The sequence below is a fragment of the Trichosurus vulpecula genome, chromosome 5 (genome assembly GCF_011100635.1).
Source record: "Trichosurus vulpecula isolate mTriVul1 chromosome 5, mTriVul1.pri, whole genome shotgun sequence".
NCBI classification, from domain to species: Eukaryota; Metazoa; Chordata; class Mammalia; order Diprotodontia; family Phalangeridae; genus Trichosurus; species Trichosurus vulpecula.
In genome coordinates, this window is record NC_050577.1 from 138,891,894 (window position 1) to 138,899,769 (window position 7,876).

Consider the following 7,876-nt stretch of genomic DNA (forward strand, 5'->3'; position numbering starts at 1 on the left):
TAAGCTTCTCCCTTCTAACATCTGAGGACTGGTTTTTCCCCTGGAGCTTTCTATTCCCTATACACAGATCTTTCATGATAGAATGATTTTATTGTGATGATGCTGGTGGTGGTGGTGGTGGTGGTGGTGGTGGAGGAGGAGATGATTAAGCTTGATTCGTTTAGATAAAAGAGTTCATTCTCTATTGGTAACAGTAGAATTGTAAAAAGAAGTAAGGATAAAAAAGAATAGACTTTCTAAACCTCAAACTATATTATAAAGCAGCAGTCATCAAAACCATCTGGTATTTTGGTTCAAGAACAGAGTGAGATCGATGGAACAGATTAGACAACAGAAATTCAGAAAAAATAGAAATCAATAATCCAGTGTTTATAAAGTAAAAAAACATAAGTTACATAGGGAAAAACTCCCTGTTTGATAAAAACTGCTGGGAAAACTGGAAAACAGACTGACAAAAATTAGGCTTAGACCAATACTTCCCACCTCTTTCCACGATATTTTCTAAATGGATACCTGACCTTAATATTAAAGATCATCCTGGAAAAAAATTGGGAGAGAAACAGATCACATACCTCTCACAGCTATGAGTAGATGTATTCTTAAACAATCATGAGATAAGGTGAATCACAAAAGAAAATAGATGACTTTTCTTGAAACTGAAAAGCTTTTGCAGAGACAAAACATCTAGGATAGGAAAGGAAGTGATGGAATGTGAAAAAAATCATTGTATCAGATTTTTCTGATAAGGGTGTGGTATCCATGATATTTAAACAATTAATAAATAAATATACACATATGACTAATAGACATTTGTATTATGAAGGCAGAATTTATGATTTCAAAGAGAATCATATATATGTCTGAACAGCTCAGAACCGCAGGATATAAGGAATTCTCTAAGTAGAAGGCAGAAGAATTAAAGCATTTATTCAAGCTCCAAAGTAACAGACCCATGAACCAGCGTCCCCATTTTGATATTTCAATCAAAAGCTTCCAGGCCCAATAAGTCCGCCTCACAAGAGTAAGCAGGAGGCCACAGAAAAACATGATGGCATTAAACCAAATCATATTCATGCTTCCCCTCTCCAGTAAGAAGATTACTCACTGGCCTCAAGTCCTTGCTCAGCACTCCTTGGTCCACACGCGGGTCGGCTCTGCTACCGGCAGCTCCTGCTTCGGCTTTATCTTCAGCTTCAGCTGTAGCTGTCTCTGGCTCCAACAGAAATCAATCTTCAAGCTGTCTTCTCTCCTCTTATAGAGTTTTTGGCATCATCAAGTGTCATCTGAATGACCAGAGGTTAGGCTCTGGTGATTGGTTCTTGAGTTGGCCCCTCCCCTTAGGACCCTGGGAGGTTCACATCCACATAGATTAGGTTAACACCTAATGGGGGTTTGGGCCTGGGGCTTAGCACTTAGTAAGGCTTGGCTCTGGAGTTAGCACCTCCCCTTAGCCAGCCCTACTTTGGGCCCCACCCTAGTCACCAATCCACACCCACATAGGTTCCACACCTAATGGGAGTTTGGGCCTGGGGCTTAGCACCTAGTAAGGCTCCATGAAATACACTGAATTACTCAAAAAAAAGAGGCCATTTTGCTTACCAACACACTCTACCCTTTGTTATAGGATACATAATTTAATCAGCCATATATCCTAGAACATAATTGACCCATTATACATTGTGATTCAATTACGCAGGAAACTAAAACATATCATTCACAACAAAGCAAAACATATCAGTCAGTGACTTTCCCAAATATTTGTTTAATACAAACATGACCCACCCCTAGGTCCCAGCAAGATAATCTCTTCAATCAATCATTCCTAAAATACTTGTTTTACAATTCAAATGTCCACCCCTAGATCTTTGTATCCATTACATAGGAAAGAGTTATCAATAATACCATAACAATAAAACAATACAGCAAGGATAATACAAAATAAGTACACAGAACAGTATCATCATTCACCCCCCACTTGAACGATTGGGGCTCAAAATCTTGGGGTAAGGGGTGAAGGTCTCATTTTCCATAGCTTCTTCTTGCTGAAATTGGACATAGAGCTGTCCCTGCCCCAAGAGTCCCATTCCAGAGGTCAGTTCTTTAGCAAGCTGGCAGGAATTCCAAGAATGCTACATGCTTAGGCAGTCACCTGAAAGTGTAGGGTGCTTAAGCCTAAAGGAGACAGAACTAGCAACAAGGTTGACCAAGACAAAGAACAAAAGAGCAAGCAAGTATGGGCTATTATACTTCAAATGAAATCACCCGCATTCTGGTTGAGACTCCAATTATTCAAGAATTTGATCTCATAGCCTAACTCAGGTAGGAAATGTTTCTTTTCCAAGGGAATACAATAAGGAAACTAAGCTAGAAGGGTCCTGTCCTAGACGGAGACTAGGATTGCCCTCCAGGCCTTTTTCCCCAGATACAAACTTTCACCTGTTAATCACACAAGATCACTTTCCCTCTGAGTGGCTTGTGGCATTTATCAGCATCAGCCATACTTCTGGAGTCCATGAATCTATTATTGTAGTCCTATTCATGGTAAAATATATGGTTCAGGGGTATGATTTGGTAATAATTTTCCCCTGAATAGACAACTGTTACAGTGTTGTCCTTCCCATGGGCTATGACTTCTGCAGCCTTTGGAATATCATCTGGCTTCCATTTTTTTTTGGTTTTTTTTTTTTTTTTGCTTTTTGGCAGGGCAATTGGGGTTAAGTGACTTGCCCAAGGTCACACAGCTAGTACAAGTGTCAAGCGTCTGAGGCCAGATTTGAACTCAGGTCCTCCTGACTCCAGGGCCGGTGCTCTACTCACTGCGCCACCTAGCTGCCCCATATGGCTTCCGTTTTACCCATACCTTAGCTCACAATTTTATTCTATCAATGGGGAAAGACCCTTTTGCTCCTCTAGTAGTTATTTTGGGAGGAGGGTCAGTTTTCACAAATGGTATTTTTTCACAGGGGATAATAATCACTTGAACTGTCCTATCATTTCTACAAAATTGTACAGGTTTTTCACCCAAATTCTGGAGTGTAACAACAATTTCTCTTTGATCATTGGAATCTATCACTCCAGCCAATACATGTACTCCTTGAACTGCTAATCCTGGTTTAGGTAATATCCATCCAAAATGATTCTTGGGGATTCTCATACATATCCCAGTAGGGGTTTTTCTTATCTCTTTCCTATTCAACCTAAAATTCTCTATACAATGTAAATCATATCCTGCCAAACCAGGTGTTCCTGGACATGATAGTGGGACATCATCCCTCACAGTCCAAAATTCAATATTTTGGATCTCACATGTTTGCTGGAAACCAAAAATGGGCTCCTTAGCACTTAGTTCAACAAGTGCCCTTGAATAGTTTGGCTTTTGTTCCCTTTGACTAATTCATTGAGCCTTACTAGGTGCTAAGACCCAGGCCCAAACAGCTATTAGGTGTAAAACCTTAGTGGGTGTGGATTGGCAACTAAGGTGGGGCCCAAGGTGGGGCTAACTCCAGGGAGGGCCTAGTTTACATGTCTGGGAGAGCAGAGGCTTTTAGACCAATGGGTTTAAGTCCGCCTCTTTGTGACGATTCTAGGTCACGTGGGTGAGTCGCATGTGTGACTCACCCCTGACCTGAAAAAGATATAAAAACCAGGGTTTGGCTGTCTGTTCTTTGGAGCTCTTTGCCGCAGCAGTGGTGGCACGTGACTCTAGGCCAGCCCTTGTTCTGAGCTCCCGGGCTGAACCTAGATGTTGGTAACCATGAATTGTATTGGGTCTGTCTGTTGATATTTGTAGTTTGTTTGTATTTTGTTCTGAAGTTCAGGGTTCTGGGTTTTTCCCCTGAACTAAGTGAATGATATTTGTATGCTGAATCAAAGTAAGCTTCACCTTGCTTTCCTTAGTTAAGCAGATCAAAAGAACCTGTGCTGTTGGCAGCTTTCCGGGTGCTGGCTGAGGGTGGATCTTAAACCCCCACAGAAGCTGTTAGCCGGATTGTTGAAACAACATTACAAAACAGATAAATGGTCAAAGGATATGAACAAATAATTCTCAAAAGAACTGCAGTATATTTACAATCACATCAAAAAATGTTCCAAATCACTAATAATAAGAGAAATGCCAATCAAAACAACCCTGAGGTTTCACCACACACACTGCAAATTAGCAAAAATGACAAAAAATGTCAACAGTCAATGTTGAAAGGGTTGTGGAAAGATAGGCACACTAACACTTTGTTGGTGAAACTATGAAATGGTGTGCCCATTTTGGAAAACAATTTGGAATTATGCAAATAAAGTGACTAAAATTTCCATACCCTTTGAAACAGAGATTCCATTACTGGGCTTATATCCCAAGGAAGCCATCTAAATTAGTTGTGGTACTTTAATGTAATGGAATGTTATTGTGCTGTACAAAATGATGCGTGTGATGAACACAAAGAAGCATGGAAGGATCTATATGAACTGATGCAGAGTGAAGTATGCCAAGTCAACAATATGCATAGTAACTACAACAATGTAAATGGAAAAAACAACACACTAAAAAGTCAAAGGAGAGAGGTCCACATGTTTTCAGACTTGTTCAATATATTAAGCAGTTGTGCTGACTTTTTTCCTTTCTAAAAAATGCTATTTGTCATATGGAATGGCTCTCTGGAAAAGGTGGGGGAAAAATACATGGGATACTATGGTGAGGTTAGAAATAGAAAACATAATAAAAACTTATTTTTAAAAAATAGTACAACTGTAAACATTACCCAAGAATGCCAAAGAAGGAGAAGTGCATAGAACAAGGAAACAGAAAATCTGAAGACAAATTTTTCCTGCTGCATAATTTTGTAACATTCACAAAAAAGAAAAAACCTTCAGCCACTCACTTAGGAAACATTGCTAGTTCCCCTGAGCACTAGGTGAACAACTCAATCTTAAAATATACATATGTATGTGTATATATGTATACACACACATTATATATATCATATTTAGTGCCCTAATGCATTTCCATACATTGTCCCCTGATAACAATTTCCCCTGTGGCCAGACATTGTGAAAATTTGCCTAGCTGGTTCTAACGAGAGGATGTGCCCCTGACTCAGATTTACCTAAGTAGTCCATTAATAAATATTTTTTGATGATGATTGTAATTAGAATAGATTTGTTTTGGAAAATTCATCACCTCCATTATATCTCTGGGGATTCTATTCTAACTATTGAATAAACTGTTACATAGAGGGCCTTTCTAGTCACAGCAGTAACTAACATAGGGAAAACAGAGCTGGTCCCAGGGTATCAATTATGTCATACTTATGGTGACTTTTCAACTGTTTAGTAAAGAAAGTCAAGCAATCCTGATAGGTATAAACATAATTAGTCAAAATAATTAGATGTGTACCACTCTAGCATCTGGTTATCAGATCTACATAATCAAGTTCTTTACATACTTAAATGTGTGAACTGTACATATTATTACAGATTCAAGATGGAGCCACTCACATCGAGACTGTTTCTATGATAGCACCCCACTTCTAGGCCCACTTTCTCCTATTATACCCTTGGGGATAAAGGCCAGACCATCTCCTCTCTTCATGCAATTGTACCCTCAGCTGGACATTGCCTTGCCACCTTATATTTCTCCCACTCAGCTGTTTTTACACCTGGGGGGAAAAACGTGATCCAGAAATAGAAAATATGTTAGAAAGTTGTTTTTGTTTTTGCTTTTTATAAATAAGGCCTTTATAGACATGACCATTATGACATCACTCCATTGAGGACCATATGTCTCATTACTTATGCCTGCAGTTCCTATCTTCCAGAATATAAAGATTATTTCCATCAATTCAGAGGGGAAGAGGTACCTCTGTTTGGTACTACAAATGCCATGCTCTGTGTTCTTTACTTGTATAGATTACTGAAGTTTGATGATGGATGAGAAAGCCAATTGTCCAGAATATTCCCAAGATATAACTTATGGTTGATAGACGAGAATCTCTGCCATAGTTCTTTGATACAGTTACATAAATAGTTTATTATTATATAGGAAATATTCAGTCTCCTCAGACATCTCTTCTGCAGAAGCTGAACAGTTCTGCAAAGTACACCCCATCCTGTAAGCTTAATGATTAGTTAAAGTAATGATTCCAGTGATAAATATTCTATTTATTAAAGGGAAATACTGATTAGCTCCAGGTTGTTTTCTTTAAATTATAAATGCTTCCAATAAACTGTCTATTCCTCACTTGGTTTGACTCAGTTACTAATGGTGCAATCTGAGTTTTCTGGATTCCATGACTGACATACATTATCGCATGGCTCTGATGTGTGTCTATTCTGCCTTCTTAAGCAAATTCAGAAGTGATCTCATTCAGGAAGCTTAGCCATGGCTCACTCAAATGGAAAATTTCCAACCATTTTAAATTGATATCCCAACACATACTTCTTTCCACTGTGAATTTTTTTCAAAGAGCTAACATATATGGGACAATTACCACCCCAATCACTCTGAAAACACTAAGACAATGAGGGTATTTCTCCTCCTGGTATAGCTATATACCCATAATTTCTCATTTCCATAGAAGGCCAGTCTAGATTCAAATCTCATTCAATTAAGACCAAATTTTCAAGTTCAATAATTCTCTATGTTGAAAGCCAAACATACAACTATTAAGGAGGTAATGCAACAATATAGAGAACACTTAAATTAACTATAAAGCAGTCCTTGCTTTAGAAAAGCACTAAGCCAGGCCATGACTACAGCATGTTTACTACTGACTGGTGCTGAGTTCTAGCAGGGGCCTCACTATCTGGCATCATTTTAGAGATAACTTGCTATTTAGGTAATAAGGCTCCCCAGTGCAAGAGTCGTTATTATTACTGTCCCATGACTTAGCAATCGCCCCTGAGTTTTAGCCACAGCTAGGAGATAATAGTCCACTGTACTGAACTCCAAGACCTATCATCAATCAAATATCAAAAGTAGGTCATCTCAGATTGGAAAAGATTGTCAAACACGGAGTATTCCAGTAATTAATCCCATCACTCAATGCAGGTGTCCACTGAGCAAGAAAGATGACTTCTAACATAGAATTCAGTGTCATAAACTGATTATCATCTTTCTCTCCCTTTCTGTCTCTATGTCTCCTCTGTCTATGTATCTCTTTCTTCTCTGCCTCTGTGTTTTTATGTAAGCATAAATAGATATAAATATATATATATGGACATGTGTGTATATGTGTTTTGAGGCAGCTAAGTGGCCCAGTGGATAGAGCACTGGGCTTGGAATCAGAAGACTCATCTTCCTGAGCTCAAATTCAGCCTCAGACACTTACTAAACTGTGTGACCCTGGACAAGTCATTTAACTATGTTTGCCTCGGTCCCTCATCTGTGAAATGAGCTGAAGAAGGAAATGGCAAACTACTCCAGTATCTTTGCCAAGAAAACCCCAAAATAGGGTCACAGAGAGTCAGAAGCAGCTGAATAATCACAAAAATAGTTCTTTGTCTCAGAGACAATGAAAACTTGGCCTTTTTTCTAACAGAAGATTAGGCAAGCTTGAGCTCTACCTTTTTTTAATCCGTGGGTACACAAGAATTTTAGCTGAGTAAGGCTTGTTATAGGAATCCCCCTTTGACTTTTCTATACAGCTGACTTAGAGGTAAGGAGATGGCTTGATAATCTTGGCATCATGCTTGACTATTTGTGGAATGCCTTCTCTCTAGGGTAGTACAAAAGCATTTCCTTCAGCTGGGCAGGCTATGCAATTAATTATCCCATGACAATCTATCAACAACAAATACATGCTTCCAAGCCCATGAGACTCAATTATTATAATTTCCCTTTTATTTTTTTATTTTTTTTTATAATTTCCCTTTTAGCAAAGCTTCT